This window comes from Condylura cristata, unplaced genomic scaffold, assembly GCF_000260355.1.
Source record: "Condylura cristata isolate star-nosed mole 26May11 unplaced genomic scaffold, ConCri1.0 scaffold00002, whole genome shotgun sequence".
Taxonomy (NCBI): Eukaryota; Metazoa; Chordata; class Mammalia; order Eulipotyphla; family Talpidae; genus Condylura; species Condylura cristata.
Genome location: NW_004567103.1, coordinates 34538021 through 34565239, shown reverse-complemented (window position 1 = coordinate 34565239; position 27219 = coordinate 34538021). Strand labels below are relative to the sequence as shown.

General features: G+C 32.9%; 1 protein-coding gene across 2 annotated transcripts in view; it reads right to left on the bottom strand.

Annotated features, from left to right (window-relative positions):
• Positions 1-13353, bottom strand: part of CALCRL (calcitonin receptor-like) — a 76596-nt gene extending 63243 nt beyond the window's left edge. The window contains exon 1 of one of the 2 annotated variants that reach the window (XM_004674456.2): positions 13144-13353. The gene's annotated coding sequence lies outside the window, so the exon portion shown is untranslated. The remainder of the gene's footprint in view (positions 1-13143) is intronic. The other variant, XM_012725763.1, reaches the window with a different exon arrangement.
• Positions 13354-27219: the final 13866 nt, after the last annotated feature.

Below are 27219 nucleotides of genomic sequence, written 5' to 3'. Positions count from 1 at the left end.
CCAGAGGCTCAGGGGCAGCAAGAGGCTTCACTAGAGACAGAGTGGGGAGCAGAACAGGCAAATCGACGAAGTACACTGCTGAGGGGAGCAGCGGGAAAATATTTTTTTAAATATTTATTTATGCATAGAAAAACTGGGGTAGAGGCCAAAGGTGGGGGGAAGGTGAGAAATTTACCAGATATAGAGTGGGGAGCAGAACAGGCAGATCAACGAAGTACACTGCTGAGGGGAGCAGTGGGCAGACCAGGAGAGGTCTGCTGTGCCATGTGGTCACCCACAGGCTGGGGGTCAAACTCATGCTGAAGTGAGTTTAGCTCCTTAGTGCTGTGCTTTAACCTGCTGCACCACCAGGGAGGGCCATAATTACATTTTTAATGTCATTCATTCATTGTTCCTTCCTATGTAAATTAAGTTAAAATGTGTGCTTTGTTTATTGAAATAGCTCTCAGAGTAAAATCTGTCTTCTTTTGGGGTTCCATTTAACAGTTTCAAGTTGAGAAAAATTATAACACAATGATGAAAAACTATAATAGCAACAATAAAACCAGATTACTAAAATCAACACTAAAAAGCTTGATAAAGGATAGATTAACAAATATATAACCTACTACTTAACAAACAAATGTGTATTTTATTGACAGAGTTTCTGCCCTACTCTGTATTTTTAAAAGGATTGATCTATATTTCAATTTCACTGTGAAGCTTTTGTTTTTACGTTCTGTACAGTTTTTAGTGCTATTGTCTGGGGAGGCAGTAAGTAATGGAGTAAGACTTTTGTTGGGAGGCAAGAGTTGGCATATCTGCCAGTTTCAACAAGAAATTTTGCCAATTTCAGCCATTGTTTGGCCATCTGGGGAAATGCTTCAACATTTTGTGTTAAAATACTGCTCAACCTTCTCATTTACCCAAGTGGGAAAGGTCAGTTTTTGGAATTCAGTGAAACCTGAACACTAAATACATTACAGAAAACATCTTTATTAATTTATTTTCCTTAAAAACAATGAAGGGATAAATATTAGGTTGACCTAAGAATAATAAAATGGTAGTTTCTGAATAGTTTCTCCTTGGCTATGTGCATTGATTCTAACACTTTCAAGTATAATTCAAACAATTTCAGCTACAGCATCTACTCTATACTGCATAGAATGTCACATCAAATCAGTTTAAAGTTTTCTGTGAAATGGAGACAGCTATCAAGAAACATATTCATGCATTGAATCACATAGTAAGCAAATTTTAAATACCTATTTGTAGGGATTATCTGAGCTTCAGATGTATTAGTAAAAATAAAAAAGTAAAAATGCTTGCAGAACTTATATGTTAGTAGTATGGACATCTAGTAAACAATAGCAGAAATATGTAAATTGTAGTGGATGCTTTGTTGCAAGGTAATTAGCATTGCAGGAAAAAGCAAGAACAAATTAGAAGATATGAAGAAAGGCAAAACAGTTGTGAGAGTAAAAAAGTAGGTTGATTTTAATAGTGAGTAAGGTAAATCTCATAGAAAAAAATACATCTAAGGAGAGACTACAGGGAGGTGAAGGATTTATCTTGTGAGAATGATTTATGTACATCAAAGGAAATTGATATTTTTTAATTCTTACAATTTTTAATTCTCTTTTTTAAAAGATTTATTCATACATACAAGAACTGGGATAAAGGCAAGAGGTGTGCAGGGTGAGAGGAGTCACCAGAGACAGAGTGGGGGCAGAACAGGCAGATCTACAAAATACACTGCTGATGGGAGCAGCAGGAGAGACAGGAGGGGTTTGCTGTGCCCTCTGCGGGTCATCTCCCTGGTCTCAAGTCAGAACTCCTGTGGCAGTAATTGTGGATAGCTTTATAGTGCGGAGACTTAACACTTTGAGTCACCAGAGAGGCCCTTTAACTTTCTTTTAAATAATGTGCTTTATTTCTTTAAATTGATGTCAGTTGATATCAGATGTACTAGCAAGAAGCAAACTTGTCTGGAGGTTAAGAATTTAACAAAAAGAAGACCTTAAAATTTGAATCCTGGCACTACTGCTTGAATGCTGGCAGTACTATATATAAGCCCATAAATAAGCAATTTTTTTTTTTAATGTTCAGTACTGTAATGATACATCAAGATGAAGGGTGGAGAAGACATAATAAACTTAGGTACTGAATTCATTCAGTAAGTGGTCCTTCATCAATGCCTATTGTAATCTTACATCAATAAAGTAATATGACCCACAGTGATTTCTGCTACTTATTATAAACTTAATTTCATTCCAAGTGTCATTCAAATTGGAATTGATATAGTGTGATAATTCCCTAGCAGAAAAACTCATGGTGTATACAGACTGTTTATCTTCCCAGATAAAAATATACAGTTATGTCTGGAACAAAAATACGGACCAGTCTGTAGCAAAAAATATTCTAAACTATTTTGAGTAATAAGAAACAGTGTCATCTAAGTATAAAAATCTAAAAAAAAAAACACAAACCCCTTTTTTCTAAAGCATATGCTATTTCAAGAACCTATATCACATTTAGACTTAATCCAACCCTCTGAGGACACATAGCACTGAGTCTCCCATTGCTAAGTAAGGAGTCTGTTAGCTAGATTGATTTAGTTTACAGAGGGCTCTGGCTTCAGAAACAACTCGCAAGCTCAAGAGTTTTGAACATGAAATATATATTTTAATAACATAATAGTTTATTTTTACATCATTTTGTGCCTTTTTTCATCTCAGTTGTAATCCCTGTGGGCTTCCCATCACCAATTCACCCGTGCGCCATCACCACAGTCCAGTGCTCTTCCTCCCACCTCCATTTTTGATCCCATTCCCCACTCTAACCCTGTAAATGTCTCTGGTATACAGTTTGAACATGGAATATTTTTGATACTAGAATTTTGATAGCTGAGAATTTGTGACCTTGAACAAGCAATCTTTCATGGTACTGAAGTTGTGATAGTTGAGAACTTAGTGAACAAAGTCATTTTTCAGGGTTATTCTGAATAATTTTATACTTAAAATTAATTTTGCTCTTTCCTTTACAATTCCTCTTCTGGAAATTATAAAGAATATGCATATCCTAGCTCTAATCTTATTTATAAGAGAATAAAATTAGAAAAAAAATAGTTTTTTCTTTATCACAGGAAACCACAGTCATCATCTAATCCTACAATGAACACAAAAGAAATTATTTTTCACAGATGTCACTTGTTCTTCTTTGTATTTTTTATTCAAAAAAATTTAAGACCTTCCCCCAAAGTACTCATGTCCATTTTTTGCTACCCCATCTGCTTCTCTTGCACCTCTCCTCCACTCTTTTCCTATTCCCTCTGGAACCATTTCTTCCTTTAGCCAAGTTCAAAAAAAAAAAAAATGCCATCTTTTATTTGTGTGTAATTTTTTAATAATATGTATGGTTTACAGATGAATGAAATCATGTGAAATTGATTCAATTTTTGACTGATTTCATTCAATGTAATCACTCCAAGTTTATCCATTTTGTTGCAAATGCCACCATTTAATCTTTCTTTCAGCTGAGTGATATCCCATTGACTATATTCTCCACAGTCTCTCTCTCTCTCTATTCATTTATCAGAAGAAACTGGGGTTGGTACCATGATTTGGCAGCTGTGAACAGGTTGCTATCTGTGTAGGTATAGACAGACCTTTCCATATTAGATTCTTCATGCATTTTGATAAGTAACTAGTAGTGGTATTGATGGCTTATACAGAATTAACATTTTGATTTTCTTGCAAAATCTCCATATCTAGCTTGCATTCTCATCATCAATGAATGAAACTTCCCTTTTCACCTCCTCACCTGTATTTGCTACTTCCATCCTTTTTTTAAAATATGGGTTATTCTCACAGAGATAAGGTAGTGTCTCATGGTTTTAATTTGCATTCCTCTTATTGTAAGTGATTTCAGACATTTTTTCATATGTCTGTAGGCCATCTAACTGTCTTCTTTAGAGAAGTGTCTATCAATTTTTACATGGGTTATTTACTTCTTTGTTGTTGGATTATGTAAGTACTTTCTAAATTTTGGAGATTAGCCTCTTGTCAGGTACATGATATGCAAATAATTTCCCCCATTATGTAGGTTGCCTTTTTAGTTTGTGGTGATTTAGTTAATGTATAAAATTTTAAATTTGGTATAGTCCCATTTGTTTACTTTTGCTTTTGTGTCCCTTGCTGTCAGGGTTGTATTCTCAAATACATCTTTGTTAGCTGTCTTCTAGTGTGTTTCAGTTACTTTATGGCTTTGTTTATCATGTCCAAATATTTAATACATTTGAATTAATTTATGTGTATGGAGTAAAATATGGGTCTTTTTTAATTGCACTTTATTATTTTTTTGCATGTGATTATCCTTATTTCCCAGCACCATTTAATTAAAAGACTGTCTTTTGTCCATTGTATGGACAAAATGTTTCTCAAAGACTAATTGTCCATATTTATATGGATTTATTGCTGCGTTTTCAATTCTGTTCCACTGGACTGAGTTTCTGTTTTTGTTCCTGTGCCATACTGTTTTGATTATTGTTGCTGAATATCAAAATAATGATTTGAAATCAAGAAATGTGATGCTTCCATAGTCCTTCTTTTCTCATAATATTATTTTGTTATTCAGGCCTTTTGTGGTTCCATATCAAGTTTTACTGTATAGGTTCTTCATCTTTTATAAAGTTTACTCTTAGGTATTTAATCCTTTTTGACATGATTATAAGAGAAATTATATTCCTTTCTTCTACGATGATAATGATAGATGACAGGATCTTTCTTATGCTCTTAAGTGTTAGCATGCCACCTATGAATAGTGACAGTTTTATTTCTTTTCTAACTTGGCTTGCTTGCTTTCATATCTCTTCCTTACCTAATTGCTTCAGCTAGGACTCCCAAAACTATGTTGAGTAACAATGATGATAGTGAGCATCCCTGTCTCATTGCTGATCTTAGTGAAATTTTTCTCAGCTTTTCACTATTGACTATCATATTGGCTGTGGGTTTGTCATATATTGTTTTTATAATAGTTATATCTATGTAACTATTAATTCAATTAATGGATTCCATTAATTCAATTTTTGGAGAATTTTTATCATACCTGGATATTGGATCATATGATCTGGATATTGGCTTTTTCAGCATCTACTAAGATTATCATGTGATTTTTGTCTTCTGTTTTGTTGATTTGATGGATGACACTGATTGATTTACCTATGTTGAACAAAGCTTGCATCCCTGAGATGAAACATACTTGGTCATGGTAAACAATTTTCTTTATATGTTATTGTACTTGGCTTGCTAAGATTTTATTAAGGATTTTTCATCTACATTGACTAGAGATTTTTTTGTTGTTGTTGGTTGGTTTGATTTTAATATAATTTTGAGAGGTCACAGTTATATTAACATTAAACAGTCATTGACTGGTTGGGTAAATTAAAAGATGTTGAGTTATCTAAAAACTCAAATGTGAACTCTTAATCATTTATTTTGAAGGAAGTAGGCTGAAAACTTGTTCATGAATATGAACATACATTAATTTTATGATCAAAAAGACAGACTTTTCTGATACTTTAGAACTGGTAATATGGCACTCAGAACAGGAAATAGCTTAAGAATATGTATAATCAAACACATTTATTATTGTGAGGAACTTAATCAAAATATTAAACAAATTTTGTTAAAATTATTTTATATATTTTATCCTTGTCTAGTTTGTTCTAGATCTTAATACTTGCTCATATTTCATATGAACTCCTAGTGGTTCAACTATATGAAACCAAATATTCTTCAAAGTTTTATTCTTAAGAATATCACTTTCTTTAACCACATTCACTTTGTTTTTAAAATGAACAGTGTCTGATTGACAGCCATGACATTGACAATAGGCTTAGGCCCAAGGAAATCTGGTAAAGTGTGAGAGGTCAAAATTATATTGGAAGCTGTTGAAAAGAAGGTAGTTCAGAATATCATAACCAAAGTACATACAATTTTGAGCTAAATAGAGTCAAATAGATTTAGAAAACACCTACAATAGATAAGGCATTAACTTTCTCTTGTGAGAAGATGAACACTAGGGTGGTGGCAGCAATGCTGATTAAGAGTTCACCCTTTGACTGTCACTCTCATACAACACTGAGTAGGAACTGATGTTCTGTGCCAGGGGCATGCCCAATATTTCTGGCCTTTAGCATCTCACATAGAATCTGACACATTATGAGTGCTTGCTGAAATGAGGATTATACTGTTTAACTTTTTACCTCTCATATCAGTAATGGCATAATGATAGGAGTTAAAATACAATCTCTCTGATTGGATTCAATTTTGGTGTGAACAGACGTTTCCCCAAATAAAATATACTGAAATTAATACAGATTTTAATTTCATCACGCGGAAAAGTTAATCTGGTAAATTCCTCTGAGGGTTAGTAGAGGAAATCATGTTATTCTGACCATCCATAGCCAGAAAGTAGCTTCTAGGCATATGGCTAAGAGGAAAGTGAAAATTAGACAGGTGTCGGTGAGGGAATTCTGAGGATGGAGAAGCATCCAGAAAGGAGGAGAGCAAATTACCAATTATGACTTCTACTTGCCAATTTTTCCTAGATCCTTTAAGTGCAGCCCTCTGTTTGATGAAGGAAATATTACAACCATTTATTTTTCATTGTGATGGTTGTTCCTTCTTTTATTGAGGTTACATAGGTCTAAACCATTGTGTTTAGGACCACCATTGTCCATTGTGTAGCCTCCCTACTTTGTTCTTGGCTTTCCCTACACCCCTCTGGGAGCCTCAATTCTACAGTAGATCTTTAGGGTTTGTTATTAGTTTGGCTTTATCTGACCTTTTTCATTGTCTCTCTGTATTCCACATCTAAGGGTTACCATCAGCAAAGTAACAGAAATTCTATTGTTGAGTTTCTTGAGAGACATCTACATTAATTTCTACAGTACTGTATTCCACAACAGAACACACATACGGAATATAAAGAATTAACTTTTATTACTTTGTGTTAAAATGTTGAGTTTAAGTCTGCTGGATCATTAGCCTTATTGAACTTTATACAGAATCAATAATAAGAGGTCTAATAATAGTAAGTATACCAGCAGAACAAAGTAGGATTAATCATAGTCAAAATCAGACCATTATCAATGATGTTTTATTTTAGATATGCCATGTACTTTTTGAATGTCATGTATCAAGGAAAAATAAAACACTGACTTCTCTTAAATATAACTTTTAAGATTATGTCTAAAAACAGTTTGTAAGTGCTCTAATTCTATACAGATGGTGATTATTAATTTTATCATCACATCGGTCATATATTTTGTGGTGACAAGAGTATGATCAATCAGTCTAAAAACTCAAATCATACTTACTTGTTTTCCTTCCCTTAAAAATGATTTTCTGGAATGAAATTCTACATAGAAACTCAGTATGCCCTCACAAAAGATGTGTGATGATCACTTAAATTTGTTGAACACCTATGTAGTATCTTGTGCTATGCTAACATTTTTTATGAATCGCTACATGGATTTTATCACACAAACATATAAGTCATCATAATTGTCATTTCCATTATATAGATGAGATAGGGGAACTATAAATGGTGAATTTTGGGTTCAAATGTGGATGACCTGATTCTAAATACTTTTAAGTTCCACTCTTATAATATACCTCATAATTTAATTGTTGTATTTTAGGGTTTTTTCCTTTTAATTTTTTTTTGTAATTGGTAGAAAAGAAACAGGATTTTAAGTCTGATTTAAAAAAAGAAATCCTTGCTTATCACAATAATTTGTAGACTGCATAGGAACCTTAGATTATTTACTCTTTGTTTCAGGAGAATGGCATATTTTATACTTTAGCCTAAGGTTCAGGGAAAAGCATCCATTGTGTGTCTAGGAATGACTAGACACTAGCTACTAACCGGAAAGGGGAATGGGGTAGTTAAGAGCATGATCTCTGTGAAGCCTGATGGCAGGATGTACGTCCTGATTCTGTCATTTGGGAGTAGTATGACCTTGTGCAAGGTACTAGGAGCTCTGTGCCTAAGTTTTGGAGTTTCTTATCAGCAAGCAAAGATAGTCATAATATTGCCTAGGTAATAATTTTATTTTTTGGAGGAGATTAAATGAGTCTATTCATGACTAATTAATACTATGCATAGCACATAGCAACCCCTAAAGAAACCAGCTAAATAATCTTAGTAGCAAGTCAGCCTTTAAAGGGTGGTTCTATTGTATTCATGCAATATGGAAAGATTCTCCTACAGCTGACTTCAGGAGAAAAGTCTGTTATAGGGAATATAGACTTTGCTGTAGTAGATGATTTTTTTAAAGTTATTTATTTGTTCCTCAGGGATATTAAGATATATGTGTCATCTAATAATGTCACAAAATAGGGTTGTAAAACAACATATGTATCTATACTTATACCTACATCTCTCTCTTTTTATTTGTGTATATATATATATATATAACCAAATAAACCTGATATGCTCTAAGATATTTTAGTTAACTGGGAATTGGTGAAGCTGGGCTCAATATATTTTAAAATACTCAATGTCCTTACCATGTGACACAAATGCTGTCTAAAGTGTATTTCATTTCAATAATGTCTTCAAAAAACGATTATACCTAAATTTCTAAAACACAAATGTATACCTCATACTTTTGTCTTAGAAAATAAAGCATGTTGGCATTTTATTTTTTTAAGTTGCAAAACCAAAATATTTCTTTGAAGGTGAATTTTTAAAGAAGATGCATAGACTGATTAATAAAACATATAAATAAGTTGTTCTAATATTATTTCTCATCAAACATGTAAAAATAAATCCCCTCATTTTATTTCATATTTGAAAATGTCTACAGACATTTTAATCTTCCTTATTTTCTATTATAAAGTTATTTGTTCTTCCCTTGTACATACTGAAGTTTTGATTTTTCTATTAAATTATCCTTAGAGGAGAGGTAAATTACGGCTTATGCACCAAATATCTGCAAAGTGATTATCTTAGGTTAGCTAATGGCCACACATTCAAATTATACTCTTTTGTAAATTTTACATATTTAGTACTTTGATATAAGATACAGTTATCTTAGTTCTGATCAATGAAGCCAAATCTGAGTGCTCATGAATATGCTAATACCCGTTATTTGACAACCTTGTAAGCCATTTGCTTTTGATATAATCCCTCTATAGCACTGCTACTTAAGACACCAAATGACATGTTCACATATCTCTGTGTATTTATGAGTTACACAATTGAGCTCAGCTTAACCTAAACTACACATTTATACAAAAGCTTTTCATATTAGCATTATTAATTTAAAAGTATACTCCATATTAAGGGGACTAAGATTTCTCTGAAAAATTGGGTTCCATCCATCAATATCAATAAAGCACAGAACCACAGTCTTAATAACATAGGGATTAATTAGTTAGTTACTGACATACTTAGACTTATGTTGGGTTGAGTTGAGATTTTTGTTCTTTAAATTAATAATAAGGTAAAATAATAATAAGGTATAAAATATACATTTGATTATACCCATGTAGTAATAAAAAGATAAACTTTGTTTTACATTTTAAAATATACTGTCATAATGACTTTTGCAAACAAAAACAACTTATTATATGATGATAATACTAGTAAATTTATATATTAACATAGAAACTAACTCAGTTCTCAGCTTGTGACTCTAATCTATCTTTAGTAGGAAGAATATAGACATTGTTTGTTATAATCTGATTAGATTGCTATTATAACACTAATATATGATAAAATAATAAACTTGATTCATTGAGGACTTTTTTCTTTCAGTTGGAATTGCAAGAGAGTGTATAACATTTTTTTTTGTTTAATTGTCATATATCTAACTCATTTTCCCCCCAAAATTACATTAGTTCAATATTTATGTTCCAAAATTGCAATGAATTATTTTCTACCTATTATTTCTTCAACAGTGCACTTTACATTCAATTATGTATATTTTGGAATTAAGAATATGCATCTTAAATTATTAACCAACCTTTAATAGCTAAACTAAAATTAAAGTGTGAGAACTAACCATATACTTTAGTTGCATAGCTATGATAAAAGTCATTGGACAAAAGTGTTTACCTATGTGAAAAATGACAGAATGATTGAAATATCTGAGTAATATTCAGACCTATTCTTTTATTTCTAGTAAATTTTTATTTTCCACCTACTTTCATGAGAATAGTTTCAGATGGGAGGATTCCTTCGAATAATAGTGCAATATGATTAGAAGTACTTTGGTGGAAAAAAAGCTTTCTTAAGAAATTATAACATTGATAGTTTACAAATGGACTTCAGAAAAGCTGTTTACTAGTGGTATTCTGATTGAATCAGACTAGGGTAATCAAACTTTTCCCTAAGTGTCTTTCTTACCAACATAGAAATGATACAACCTATGCTAATTAATAAAAATCATCGCTCTCAAACAAGATAATGAATATGTCAAAAACTTAAAATAATGATCTTGGAATATATTTAGTTTAAGAAATGTTATCATCTTAATTATTATACATCTTAATAGCCAGAATTTTATTTTTAAGCTTCATTCAAGATCATCTGTAGAACTTGAAATCAATTATCTTTAGTGCATACTTTGGTGCTGTGAAGATTATTTTGTTTTAAAATCTGGAAGATAGTTTTTAAAAATCATTTATTATCAAATTTTAACCATATGCATACAAAATTGAAAACAATGTATTGTTATAATGCTTTCAAACATGATTAAAGTTAGAAATATATAATAGCATTAGCTGAAATCTGATAGTTTTTGTGTTATCAAGGAATGTTTCCACAGAAGCATAAAGCTTGTCAATCTTTTTTTTGGTCTTAATATTAGCTTGAATGTTTCATTGAAACAAATTTCTGTAATGCATTAAATAATGATAAAATGTACGCAAGTCAATATTAAAGCACTCATAAAGATGCTGAAATATTAACTCCATTTAAACCTTATTACATCCTAGTCATCAACATTGAGTAAAGTTTACTTTGGCTGCTTGTCAAACAAGTTTTAAAATCACAGTGTGTTCTAATATTTATTATTTCTCTGTTTTTCCAAAGTAATGAATAATTTTGTATATTTAAAAAAATTAAATATTTTAACTAATAAAATAAAATAAAATCTTGGCATATGTTAAGAAATATAAGAAAAAAATACAGCTGTGTAACCAAAATCATGTCTCTTAAATATAACTACATATTTCAGATAAAGTATATTATTCATCATGATTTCCCAATTTACATACTTAGTACTGATTGACCTTAGACTGTGCCTTGGTTTTTAAGATGCTACAGGGAAATACCACCCCCCAAAATAAACTAATTATTACAATTAAAAGCATATATTAATATTCTCACACCACTTATCATTAAAGAAAGCAAATTTCAGGAAATAATAATGCAAATTCTTATTTCATGTTTCCAATTACTTTCTTAGTTTTGCTAAAATACCCTGAAGTATTCACTGCCTAATGTATTTCAACAGAAGTCTTTGAAAGTCAAATCACAAGCCATAATGCAAAGTACAGTTATAAAATCTTAATTAAATTATGTAAGAAATTTATGTAGTTTTGACTAGAAATTAAATACAAATTGAGAAGTTTGGGAGTTCTTTATTATAAGATATATTAACATAATAGATTATTTTAAGAATATAGCTTGACAGTAAGGATATTTTAATTTTTGTTACTAAACCAAGATATTGGGTTAGATAGTTAATGCGATTTTTCCATTTTCTCTCTGAATTATCTAATGGATATTTACAAATTCACATTCTAAAAACATTTTACCATTTCCACATGTGTTTGGGAATTGAATATAAATAAAGACAGAAGAAGGTAAAGAACCAACTGTAGTACAATACAATATATAATAACAACCATAATTGAAATTCCCATTATTATGTGGACAAAATTGTGAGAAAATTGCAAAAAAGTTATTGAAAATGGGTTTGTAGTTCTCTTAAGGTATCAGATTATATGAGGCTAAGTGCCAGATTTTCCCATTGACAGACATTTTTCAGAGTATAATTTTAGTGAGGTAAGAAATAATACGAAATATAAATTGTGTCAGTCAACAAAATTTGAACAGAAATCTGACATCTAATTTTTCTCAGCAACAAATTTGTGATACCTCCATACCAACAATTTGTTAACTAGACACTAGTTTAAGTTTTCCAGGATAGTCTGTACCATTGAAAGAAGAATCAACAGATATTTAATTTCAAAATTTTAGTGGGGTTTTCCTCCTGGAATGTTTCTTTATAAGTACACTCTTTAATTTATCTATTTTATAAACTGATAATGTCATTGGGAGACCTCTATTATTTTCTTCATTCACAGATAACTCAGTGTCATACCATCTCCCCCAAAACTTGCAGAAGATAACAAATGGAAGTAATACATTCTGCTAGCTAAAGAGTTTTGAAATTAGAGTTAATATAGAAATCTCAACATTCTCTCAATCCTTGCTTTTTTTATTTTTATGCAGTCTACTCCATGATCAGATACAGAGGAAATAGTTCAAGATTAAAAGAGAGACTTTAATGTATCTGATATCAACAAACAATTAAAACCCCATTAGTTTAATAGTTAGAAATATTTGTGTACATAGAGGTGAAAGCCAAATAGAAGACAAATATAACATATCAAAATGACTACTTTTGTTTTAATTCTCCATTTTGTTCAACTACTGAGTGAGTGAGATTCTGAGACCCCAGAATCTCAAGTAATTAGCCGTTCAACCCTTAGAATACTGATTACATGGGAAGTTTAAAGACTTTCCTGGGAGAAAATGTTTTTCAGCTGTCAAATTCAAACTTAGGTATTTGTAGGACTAATTTAAAAGAAACTTGTTCATACATATTTATTCAAAGGTATGCTTCTTCACCCATTCAGATTTTTATTACTTGTTAAATATTTTTAGAACATTACTGACATATTTTCTGATAGTAGTAGGTTTTATATGTATTTTGGAGTAGTTTCTCTAGCATGTGAAATAAATGAGAACATGTTTCAACATTATTTCAGTGTCACAAACTAAATTCTTTTGTTGAAACATCAAACTACAAGAGAATACTACTCAGAAAAAAAAATGTATTTATTTGAATAATGCACTTACCCAGCACAGCTCCTGAGGAAATTCTTGGTGAAATATTCTTAGGATAGAATTTGATTTTCTGCAATCCGATGAAGAGATATATTCCCAGGCAAGGTGGGTAAGAGAGAAAGACTTGCTCTGTGGTCCTGCAGGCAGAGTGAGGTCCAGTTAGCAGAGCTTGTTGGTCCTAAAGCAGGAGGTGACACTCTGCTGGAGGGAGAGGGTTGTTCTGAATAGATTGGAAGTGTTGTCACATTGTATGTGCTCAGCAGCAGAAGGGAAACATCAGAGCTTCCTGTTACATCACTCTAACCCCGCCTGCAGTTAGTGTTAGGTTACTTTCTTTCTCAAATAGCATACCCCAGGAAAGCAACACTCCTTTCTTATTCTGGGACAAGAGCAAGAAGCAGCCTGATCAGACAAGAGAGCATATGCTGTATGAATACATTGTTTAGCAGTAAAAGCTGGCTGGATTTCACCTTGACTGAGTTCTGTTAGAACTTGCCAAACAGAGCTGACTGTGATTTGAAGAGAATCTCAATATATTCTGCTCAGAGGATTAAAGGAGTTAGTAGAGAGGGAGGGAAAGAGAAAGGACTGCTAGGAGGGAGGAAAAGAGAGAGGGGAGACAATTATACTTTATTAAGCATCGAGGAAATTTTATATCTATTAATAAAACATCTTTCTTCATTCATGAACACAGAAAAATAATAACTGTATCCATCATATGATCCAATTCATTAATTTGGAGGTCTGATAATTAGAGCTCTTTTATGATTACATTTCCATAATTAAATAAAAAACTTTATACTCTAAGTTTTTAAAGTTTCTTAAAAAATGACATAAGTACATGTGTGTCATAAATAAAATCATTGTGTGTAAACATATACATAGAATTATTTGTTGTGTATATTAATTGAAGAAAATAGCCATCTGAGATCATAGTCACAAACTTAAAATAATTCAATGTATTTTTAAAACTTTGACTTAATTATGTTATCACCTATAAAATAAGAAAGTATGTACTAGATTATATCAAATTATGCTCTATTTAAATCTCAAGGTGCCAATAAGTTATAAACATATGATTAAATAGTATAAGTATATAATATATTTTATATTTTAGCTAAAGTGTTTCAAAATACAATTTTATTATAAATGTGTTTAGTAAATCACTGAATCTAGACAGGAAACAAGGGTGGCTTTGTAAGTGAAATGTACTTGTCTTTATACAATGTGATAAGTGTGTGAGATACATGAATAATATAATTCCTGAAACCTAAATTGCAATAAAACAGTTATTATTGGCATGTTTAATCATGTGTAAACTAATAGAAATGGAAGAAATGATATCTAAATATATAAGGCTTTTGAATCAACAAATTTATGTAATAGGTGTTATAATAATTATTCCTTTTTTAAAAAAAATTGAGGCTGGAGAGATTGAGAAGTGGCAGGTAACTATAATTCAAAAACAAAACCACATGCTCAAACTACAAGGAGTTTTTGCATGTGGTTTTGTTTTTGAATTATAGACTAACAAAGTGGCCAGGCAACATAAATTAGAGTATTGCTTTTCTGAAGCAGTATGTTCTCTTGACATTTTTATGACCTGAATCCATGGAAGGAAATTGTGACCAACTTTGATTTTAAGATCAATAGGATCATGGTCAAGAAAATTACATACATGTAAAATGGGTTACATCTGAATCTCTATCAGTTACATTCTAAAGATTTGTAAGAAACTGAGTTATACCTATTTGGCTCTTGAGAGAGAAAATAACCAGAGGAATTAAATGGCCAGGTTAGAGAATATTGTATTTCCAGTTAAGAATTTGGTTTTTGCTTTGCTTTGGGAGACTGCTCATTGAGTAACTTCCTTCAAACTTTAGGAAGAAAAGTCATTGCTGCCAATTCTGGCCCCACAGCAATGACTAATCAGAAAACCTTTGGCTTTGCTGAATTCTGCTACAGAGGGAGCATACTGCTCAAGGAATCAGTAGGAATGAAGTAGAAAATGCTGGGATTGAACCAGACTTGAAAATCTAGTTCTGGTTTTGACAGTTTCCAGGATGATCTTTAATAAAACGATCTTAACATTTGGAATGGAATCAAACACTGACCTCTAGTATCTGAATTATCATGGCTCATGTTTTCTTGTCTCTCACACTATGGGTAAGAGCGTACACCTAAAAGAAATCAATTTATAGCTTTTTATTTTAAGAAGTGAAAAACTGAGATTGCTATCAAATTGGCAAAAAGCATTAATAGTTTCCCCAGAGATTCATTGATTGTATTTGTCTATTTCTAGAAAAGCCTGCTGAATGGGCAAAAATCTGTGATTTGAAAATACATCATAGGATGCGTAAGCACATCTTCTCTCCCCTCCATTATTAAGTAAATGCTAGACTAAATGGGATGGCTAACAGAGGTTATAGCACCTGGTCAGGAACATAGTTATAGTGCATGAAGACTCTTGGATAATTTTTGTTTGTCTCTTCTACCCCTTAGAAATGTCAGGTGAACTGCATTCCATTATTCCAATCCTAAGGAGTTGTTATTTTACAAACCTCAGATAAAATAATTGTGGTCCTCTATGGGCATGGAGGGACAAGTGAAAATAAAGATAATGCAGACTTCTCAAGTACACATTGAAACATGTTAGACAAATATAGGAAAAAATGCAATAGAAAAAAGTAAAAATATTTCAATGATTAATGAGGTGGTTTTTTTTAGCCAAATTGTGGCATTAATCATGCACACACACTTATACACACACACACTAACTACATAAAATGTATGTGTATGTATGTCTTTCTGTCTCTACATCCATCCATGCATCTATCCATTCACCCACTCACCCATCCATCCACCCATACACCAAATCTCTTTCCAGAATAGAATGACAACAGGTTCAGTCATTTAGTGAACAGTGATCAGCCTATTTTTTGAGGACAATGTATGAGTTGTGTTGGAGGTGAAGGGAAAGTAGAATGTATCTTGCTCTCTAGTTGTTTATAGCATAGTTTATATAGCACACACACATACATATACAAAATTAAGTGTAGTTTTTCTGTAACTAGCAATTAAAGCTCCCAATGCAGTCTTAGAAGAAAACATGATGCACTGTCAAAAGTTTTCCTACTAAACTGAAGAGTGCTATGTAAATGAAAATGACATATTTAATAATAGTCATACTTGTTCTCAGAATCTACATGCAGTATTATGAATATACTCATAGTCCCATGTGAGTTTCACAAGTGCCATATTCACCCAATACTGAGTGCCACCTACCATATGAAATGCACTTTGACTCACATTCAGAAGGACACAAAATCAGAACCTGTGGATTGTTTATATTTTTTGACAAAGTTAAATTAGATCAAAAAGTATGGTTTGACAAATTTAGTTCTCTACAGGGTGAACTGGCCAATTTTGAATCTGTGTGACTATCTTATTGTACACATAGTTCTGTTACAAAAACAAAATAAAAGCACTTTAAAAAATATTTTAAATATTTTAAATGTATTTTTAAATTTTTTTTTTCAAAAATATATCATGGACGGACAGTTCCCATTGAGAAGGCAAGAAAACATTTAAATTGATGTCTGTGAAGTTTTTCAGTTATTAAGTCATGAGTCAATGATTTGTCTGTATTGTCAATTGTTTGAAAATTATTACTTATAATCAGATAATGTATATAGTCAACAAACATATATGCTATACTTTGATTAAAAATCTACTAATAGTTTAAGAAGCACTATAAAGTCTACTTCAAATAGATTTTTTTCTCTAGTAAGGAAATGATAACCCGATATTTTTTATTATATCAGCAATGGTTTAGAATTTTCCAAGTTAGTTTATTACTAAAAGAATTGCTTAGTAAAATGTTCTGGATCTATTATGTGGACTCTTAAAGTGAATATATTATTTTCTATTATTAAAGCCAAAGGACAGATTTTTCACTCTCATTGTGCATATAACTTATCATCTTGAAGGAAAATCATAATGTTTGAAAAATACTCACTATGAATAATATTTGAAGAAGCAGACATTTTTTAAAATTTGAAATGGCATATCAAGTTCCCATATATAAAATAAAACTACCAAACTATATAATACTTTAGTTTCCCTAAGAAAGACAACATATCAAAAACAATTGGTTAAAAATCTGCCTATTGGCCCTCCCTGGTGGCGCAGCGGGTTAAAGCACAACACTGAGAAGCTAAAGCCTCTTCCGCATGAGTTCGATTCCCGCCTGCCCCGGAGGTGACCACATGGCGTGGCAGACCCCTCCTGGCCTGCCCGCTGCTCCCCTTAGCAGTGTGCTTTGTCGATCTGCCTGTTCTGCTCCCCACTCTGTCTCTGGTGAAGCCTCTCACCACCCCTGAGCCTCTGGCCTGTACCCCAGTTCTGTATGCACAAATAAATAAATCTTTTTTTTTAAAAAAAAATCTGCCTATTATGGCCCTCCCTGGTGGCGCAGAGGATTAAAGCACAACACTAAAAAGCTAACGCCACTTCAGCATGGGTTCGATCCCTGCCTCGGGAGGTGACCACATGGCAGCGGCAGACCTCTCTTGGCCTGCCGCTGCTCCCCTCAGCAATGTGCTTCGTTGATCTGCCTGTTCTACTCTGTCTCTGATGAAGCTTCTCACTGCCCCTGCACCTCTGGCCTGTACCCCAGTTCTGTACCATAAATAAATAAATCTTAAAAAAAAAAAAAAGGTGCCTATTGTTTTCATTGATTCTTACTTAATTCTGATGTATTTAGATCTTCCAGTGAACCCAGAATTTTTTTATAGAAACACGCATGGGTGTTTGAGTTTCCCTAAAAGACTGGCAAATGAGATATGTCATGGTATGAATAAAAATCAATATCCAGGCCCTCGTTGGTGGCGCAGCAGGTTAAAGCACAGCACTAAGAAGCTAAAGCCACTTCCGCATGAATTCCATCCCCGCCTGCCCCGGAGGAGATCCACATGGCGTGGCAGACCTCTCCTGGCCAGCCTGCTGCCCCCTCAGCAGTGTACTTCGTCGATCTGCCTGTTCTGCTCCCCACTCTGTCTCTGGTGAAGCCTCTCACCGCCCCTGCACCTCTGACCTGTACCCTAGTTCTGTATGATCAAATAAATAAATCTTAAATGAAAATCAATATCCAGCACCATAAGATTATGTATGCTTACTTAACTAAGGATTAAAAAATGAATTTCCTGAGGCTAAACTGGATCCTTAATGTGATCCAGTGGCTCAATTTGCATTCCAGTTTATACTACCACACAAAAGCTTTCCATATTGAAAAATGATATGTGGTTACTTGTATTTATCCAACTGCATTGACAAATGATACACAAATATTTGAGAGCAAGTAAGTAATTTTTGGGAAAACTTACATCTCTTTTCCCAACGTGTTAAAATAGTTCAGGTTAGGATAGTTTTACTTGGCATTTAAAAGCATGCCCTTTTCTGGGTATGTAATTATTGTGAATTTATTCTAAAATTCTTGTTGGTTGAACATCAATTTTGACTGTGAAAGTAAGTAGTTTATCTTAGTTTGGGTTTACACATGTTGACCTAAGTAGCATTTTATTAATTGACCGTATAGAGCCCTTTGTGGTGGAACAACGGGTTAAAGTGAGCACTATGAAATTATCCTCAGACACTGCAGCATGAGTTGGTTCCCTGGCCAGGGAGGTGACCCACATGGTGCAGCAGACCTCTCCTGGTGCTCGCTGCCCCCCTCAGCAGTATATTTTAGTTAATCCACCTGTTCTGCTCCCCACTCTCTCTCTGGTGAATCCTCCCAACCTTGACACCTGTACCTCTGGCCTGTACCCAGTTCTTGTATGCATAAATAACTAACATTTTTTTAAAAACTAACTTACCACACACTATATTTTGCTTGACATTCTAACCATTAAATTCTAAAGATGCCACATAGGCTTTTATTCAGTTATTGCCATATTTATATCACTTGTAAAATCAAGGGCAGTTCATAATTTTCTCCTCAATAATTTGCTTATGATTTATATAATTCTATACAAGTAATACTTTTTAAATATAATGGAATTTGAATATATAAAAATGCATATATTGAAAAATAATATGAAGTATTTATGTGCAAATTCCTAACACTTACTTTGAAAAAGTATCATATCCTTTTTAAACTTAGCTTTAAGAAGTTAGGTGGCTATAGTCTCAGCCTGCCATCTAGTGTTAAACTTTCTCAAATTACATGAATCTACTCTTAACTGAAATAATAATGAAATTCTATTTCTTATTCTAATCAAAAAATCTCAGCAACTAAAGAAGACTCCTAAGGACATTTCAGGTGTACATGATAACCATGGTAGAATGGGAGGACACTTATGGTAGGCTATACCATTAAAATATAAACTCATGTATGTATGAAAAGAATGCATTCTTCATTAAATATTTAAATGCAAAGATAAATAATACCTACATCCAGAACTCGTAAGTAAAAAAAAAAATACAAATTAAAGTGACAGATCATTTTTTCTTATAATGAATATCTGTATTTATAATTTCTGTATATATACTTGAAATGATCTACATATCTATATCTAGGCTGAGGTGAATTAATGCCTATTTATTTGGTCAAGAATACATATCAATCTTCAGAAGTTGACAACAGAATGAAAAGTATCTCTAACAATTGATAGACTAAGTACTCACTATATCCAAGAGTGAACAATAATGTTCTACCACTAGTGGTAGCAACTTCAATTGTTCTTTACCTATAATTTCGTTCTGACTTAATGTAGCTGATATTTGAGGGAAATAATATTTGAGAACATACTAATTATCTCTGAGATATATCTCTGAAAATATTTGTATCATTAGAAACCACGGTTTTTGGACCCAAGTCATTCATTGAAAATACATTAATTGATCATCTACTAAGTGTCAAACTTTTGGTAGGAAAGACCTGGTCCCTGTTCTCGAAGAACTTACTTTCCTGGTAGACATTAGGAAAAGTGCCCTTATTTTTGCTTATCTTGCTCTAATCCTCAGGTTGCTAAGAAACAATATATTCAAGTACTTGAACATAGCAGCAATGGATAAGAAGGTAAAATGGAGAGGAAAACCTAATCCTTCAATAAAATAACTAATCTGGAAACTGAAAGAAATATAAGGCATTCCAAAGAAAGAAATTTGTTGTCAGTATTTCATAGAAAAGAGCTAGAGGAAAGGATTTACCAAGTGAGTGGTTGTGAGACTAGGTAAAACATTGAGAAGGAATGAAATCAGAATGAGGTGAATAAGCATGTGATCTCAGGTAAAATCTGAGAAATGTGTAAAATTTGGCCCAATCCATAGATAGAGGTCTCTGAACATAAATCGCATGTTGGGATTGTCCTTCCTTGATACAGGGTTGTCTCTCTTTAGTAACTCCTGTTAGTGTATGTGCCACTCTGGGTGTGGTGTCACACAGAGTGGTAGTTACAGAGAAAATCACTACCAACAACTGAGGACAGTTTGGAGAAGGATGAAGGTGGGAGCTATTAATTATCAGTCAATTCTCTCAGCAACTCAGTAAAGAGCGCACCAGGTCAATAAAGCTTTCAAGCTGTCGGGGATTGGGAGAGAAACCAAAACAGGCTATTAAAAAGGTTACTACAAGCAGGGATGTAAACATAACGTTCAGAATCTGCCTCTAAATTTTCTTCTAGAGGTAAGATACTATGGTCCCTCTCTGGAGGTGCAGCAGGCTAAAGCACAGTACTGTGAAGCTAGTGGCAGCACTTCAACATGAGTTCCATCCCTTGTCTGGCCAGGGAGGTGACCCAGGTGGCACAGCAGACCTCTCCTGTCTCTCCCGCTGCTCCCCTCAGCAGTGTACTTCATCAATCTGCTTGTTCTGTCCCCTACTATGTCTCTGATGAATCCTCTCACTGCCCCTGCACCTCTGGCTTGTACCCCAGTTCTATATGCATAAATAAACAAATCTTAAAAAAAAAAGAAAAGAGCTTAGAGACTGTGAGAGTCCCATATGAGTGCATCAGGGCATTATGGGAAAGAATTTGTATTTTTATCTAAATCAGGTTTTGTGCTTTATTCTGATGTGGTTGTGTGGGACTGGGGTAAAATTTCAAAAATGACAGAAAAATAACAGTGGTCCTTTTTAAATATAATATTTCTTAGAAACATAAGGTTTAAATATTTAAAGATGAATTTCGCATAGATTCACTAGAAAAGCAAAATGATCATTCACTAATTTTACCATTTATAATGTTATTATGGAAGTTTTCCTATTAAAATAGTGGCACCACAGGCAATTATTATTTTTTTAAAGATTTATTTATTTATGCATACAGAAATGGCGTACAGGCCAGAGGTGCAGGGGCGGTGATAGGATTCACTAGAGACAGAGTGGGGAGCAGAACAGGCAGATCAACGAGGTACACTGCTGAGGGGTGCAGCAGGCGGGTCAGGAGAGGTCTGCCGTGCCATGTGGTTACCTCCTGGGCAGGTGGGGATCGAACTCGTGCAGAAGTGGCTTTAGCTTTTCAGTGCAATGCTTTAACCCACTGCGCCACCAGGGAGGGTCCAGTTTTTAAAAAAGTTTTTAACACTTAATTTCTCAAATGTACAAGTTTCATATTTTTCTCAGTTAATCTTGTTAACAGTAAAAAAAAAAACCTCATTAACCCTCACACTCATTTCACAAAAAAGAAAGGAAGGCTAATTGAGATCAAATTCAAGCTGATTGTAATCAAAATCATAACTTTTATTACTGCACTTCATTTGGTGATTTAATTGTTTTCTTCCAAAAATCCTTAAAATAGTCTCCATTTGTGTCTGATACTTTACTGACAATCAGTAGAGGTAAGAGAAATTGTGATGAGATGAACAGGATTTTAAAGATTTTCTCCATAGTAAGGTGATATATGTCTAACTTATGAAGGAGGAAAAGAAAGGAAATGTGAAAAGGCTGAAATAAAAATTTTGTTAGAGTATACTAAGCTTCACAACTTTAAAAATGTAATCACCTTACTAACAGATATTTTTAGTTAAAAATGGTAATTGCTCATTTCTTCATCTCTGAAGTAGCAATTTCTAGCAAGATGGATTATTTTGGTGGCTTATAGCTGTCCACATTTCAAACTCTCTGAAAATGTCCTTAGAGTCATTTATAAATTTTATGTGACATTCTTTTGAGAGTGGGGGACATGTAAAAAAAGGAAAACTATTGGAAAGTCAAAATTCTTGCTTTCTGATTTTAAAATTGACTAACAAGAAGGAAGTAATAGTTTCCTCTGACTTTTAACTTAGAGTATAGACTCTAGCATATTTTCACAGGTTCCCTGGCCATCTGTGAATCTTCTTTGGGAAGACCACTGAAACTTTTAATAGGTTATTTCTTTTCTTGATCACATTTAAGACTTCAGTATTTATTTGATACCAGATCTTCATCCACTGTGTCTTCTATGACCATGTTCTCTCAGTCTCTGACATCTTCTAATTTTTTGATATGATCTTTTGCAGGACAGATTTTTTATTACGTTTTATGTATGTATGTATACAACAACTAGGGTACAGGCCAGAGGTGCAAGGGGTCAGGGGAGGAGGCTGAGAGGATTCACCAGAGACACAGTAGGGAACAGAACAAGCAGAAATAACACTGCTGAAGGGAACAGCAGGCCAGATAGGAGAGGTCTGCTGCATCATGTGGGTCACCTCCCTTGCCAGGGATCAAACTTATGCTGCAGTGGCTGAGAATAGCTTCATAGTGCTGTATTTTAACCCACTGTGCTGCCAGAGAGTTTCCAGGCAGAATTTTAATGAAGCTCAGCTTATTAATTTCACACATGATGCCTGGGACAGGACTTCATTTCTTTGAGGTAAGAAACTCTAAAATTCTCTAAAATGCCTTATTTGGAGAGATCTGTACCTTAAATTCTTATTGGTATCTTGAAACTCTTTGAGGCCAGAATATAAAAGTAAAAAATGTTGGGTAAGGTAACAGAGTCAGCTGTGAAGACAGACCGACTGTTTTGATGACAGCGTGAGACACCGAGTCCTATCTTAATGAAGTCAAACACCTCTGACTTTTTCAATTGTATGATCAAACATATTCCTGTTTTGTTTTAGAAATTTCTTCTCAGAATTTTCTCTGAATAAAATAATGAGGAGATCATAAATATTGTTCTAATGTTCTATTTTATTTTATTTATGGTACTATATGACTAAATGTTTGTGACTGTCTCTCACTGGTAAAATGAATTACTATGCATCAGTGTTGTGTGTTAAAAGTGATCTGAATAATTCAAGCTCAGATTTCAGCTATGCTGCTAAAATAGTTCAAAGATTAGCTAGGTGCTGGAAAGATAAAATTCTCAGTCCTGCATGGCAAAAGGTAAGAAAAGCAATGAACGTGCTAAAGTCCTTGAGAAAGAACTGAAAATCAAAAGTTGTAAAAACTAAATATAAGTGCTAATTTTATAAATGACAGGAACAGAAGAGGTTGATGAAATAAATTAAAAAATTCCTTAGTTGACTAATGCAGTGTCATATTCTTTCTTACACTGGTATGAGATGAGTCTGGGCAACTTCATTAGATAGGACTGAAAGTCATTTATATAACATGTGTATAAAGTATATATGACACATATTTAAATATACTTCTTAAACAGTTATATTAGAGCCAATTAGTAGACATGCATATGGAATGGCATAAATTTAGTCTATATGAGCTATAAAACATTGACAATTGAGAAATCATAATACATTGATGTACATTTGTAATTAAAATATATTAACAAATTCTAATTAAAGGAGGTAAAAATTAACTGGACTTTGATAAACTTTTTTTGCCTTGGGATGTTTTATCTTTGTGATAACTAAAAAGCTCTATTTTTTTAAGTATAAAAATATAAATAAGCACAGCAGTTATACTTGCCTACTTAGGATAATATATTTTATTTCTTATAATAAAAAAGTAAAGTGAGTTTGCTGTGTTCAATATGACCTGTTCTTTTTGAACAGCGACTAAACAAAGTTAAGTATAAAAGTACCTGCTATATAATTGTATAAAATTCACAGTTAGATGTATTTGATTATATAAAACAAAGTAAAACAACACCCTTAGAAGTCTTTCTATTTTAAAACACAGAATTAAAACATAATATTTACAAAATATTCCCATATTCCCATACATTCAACATTACAAACCATATCAGTGTATGTGTTTCTTGACTGCATAATAAATTCATGAATGTTTATTGGAGAAAACTCTAACTTAGACACATAAATGTGCTGTTTATATGCTATTGGTGCAGGCTTCTACTTGACCTAAGCAAGATATTACTATTCATGTGTAAATGATAATAGAAAATATTTCACAATGGATTTTGACTTCAAAGCTCAAATCCATAGGAAAGTCCCAGTTTAAGGCAGTTATTTAAATACTGAATGGTTGACATAAAAAGACAGAAATTTTCTTAACTGAACAAATGGACACTTTTTTGTAATGATAGCTTTTTATATTATAAATTAAAGTTGATTTATAATGGCAATTTTTCTTTTCATATTCTCTCTCAAACTATAATTATTTTATAGGTCATGTTAGTTTGGCCCTAACCTCAGATGAATGATCTGGAGGGTATCAGATGTTTAATTAGGAAATTAGCATAATTAAGCTGAGAAATTAAAGATATACTGAGTGAAAAGTTAATACAATTTTAACTAAATTGAAATAGTTATGAGATTAGTGTATTTAAGTATAAATTTACATGAATCAACATTAAATTGTGGGAATGTGATGGGATTCAGTACCAATTAGTGACCCTTGAAGGATTTTGAGTGGTGGAGAAATATACTGAGCTAATTCTTAGGAATTAAAACAATACAAGTGTGAAGAATGCAATAAAAGTAAAAAACCTCAGAGTTGATCAATTTTATGATAAAAAGGAATATTATTTAGAAACTGATTAGATAGAAAATGAAAAAAAATAGGAATTGGGTTCAAAATATTAGACTGAAGAAGTTGGTAGAATTCAAATGCTATTACTTAAGGGATACCATTAAATTAAATGGGTAAAGTGGTAGTTTCTACATGAAAAATCAAATTTAAATGTGAAATTTACAGCAAACACTAGATATTGAGCTATAGAAAACTGTGATAGTAGACTATGCATTACTGAGCAGAGAAAGTTGTGAAACTGGATAAAGTGAATTAACTTCTGAGAAACATTAGTTAAAACTCCTGACAGTGAATATTGCATAGATTTTCTAGTTTAATCTTCCTTGCTGCTGATTTCTTCCTCTTCTACAGAAGAAATGTGCCTTTTTATTTAAAAAAAATGAGTTACTTGTTAGAAGTCTAATAATTAATGAGTAGGTTTCAGTAGGTTTAAATATTTTGCTATTTTTAGGAGAAAATAATGAGTTATGCAAAAAGAATTTCCTTTTGACTGCTATTAAAAGCTTCCCTTTTCCAATGTATTTCATTATAACATGATCTGTAGTTAATACATAATTAGTCACCCATTTTTACTGATGCAGCAGGCCATGAGCAAATAAAAGTGAACTAATCAAGATCATAGGTGATGTTACAACATGTGCAAAATCTAGCTGCTATAAGCATCTTTCTTAAACATAACTCTGTATCAACCATTACCCACACAGAATTCTCCCCAGTTTATTGCTTACTTCATTGAATCGCCCTATAACTCTTTTGATTGTGCATTTGATTGTTAGCTGAAGTGGTGGAGTAAGAAGAGGGGCATGAACTCTGGTCTAGCTACAGAGGTGTCTATCCTTTCAGTGGCACAAAAAGGGGGAAAGAATAGGCTTTGTGGTACGTGCACTGGCACAGATGACAACTTCAGTGAAGGTAAGGTACCATAGTGCTTGCTGACTAACCTCTAGGACATGGTGTTGACTCATGGAGAATATGACTGGAGGTTTTGTGTAGTCCCATGTCCTTGATGCTTGAGAATCAAGGGCTTTGAAGATGTGGACCATGAAGATCCACAACACTGAAACTATGACTGTAAAATAGGTTCTGGGCAGAGCTTGGCGCTTTGTTTGGTCTTAAAGGGAGAAGTGGTAAAGGTAACATAGTTTTCTTAGCCTGGATTGAGTCATAAGGTAATGACTGCAGTTTTTGGACTCACTTTGCCTCTCACTCACCCAGCCACTATTCTTATCAAATGACATTTTTCAAGGAAGTAGATGAAAAAATTTTAAATTTTGTTTGGAACCACAAAATGACTAAGCATTTCGTGGAATTGGATAAAGTGAATTAACTTCTGAGAAACATTAGTTAAAACTCTTGAGAGTAAATATTGCATAGATTTTCTAGTTCAATCTTCATTGCTGCTGGTTTCTTTCTCTTCTACAGAAGAAATATAAAAAAATGAGCTAGAATAAAGCATAAAAATAAAAAAATGGAGATATGCTTCCTGATTTAAACTGTAGTACAAAAAAAAAATAGTAATCAAAACAATAAGAATAAAAGAAGACACACAGACCAATGAAAACACAGAAACAAAGCCAGGCATATCTAGTCAGTTAATTTTTTATAACAAAGCCACGTCCATACAATGGAGAAGGGAAAGTCCTTCCAACAATAGTGTTAGGTAACCTGCAGAGCCAAATGCAAAAAAAATCAACACCATTCACAAAAATAATTCAAAATGTATTAAAAACATGAGTGTAAGACCTGATGTCATAAATGCGTAGAAGAGATCCCTTAAAAGACTAAAGATAGAAATACAATAAGATCTAAAATAATAATAATTACTCTGAAATATTTATCCAAAACAGTAATTTGAAGAGATATCTGCATCTTGTTTTCACAGCAGCATTATTCATAAAATGGCCAAAGCATGGAACCATCCAGAATGCCAATTGGCAGTTAACTGATAAAATAATTTTGATATCTGTGGAATACTCTATCATCTATTAAATATATGAAATTTAGCCTTTTATAGCAACATAGATGGATCTTAGGGTGTTTATATTAAGGCAAATGTATTTTCTTTTAAACATTTATTTGTGCACATAAGAAATGGCCATAGGCTTGAGGTACAGGAGGTAAGAGGATTTACCAGAGATAGAATGGGGAGC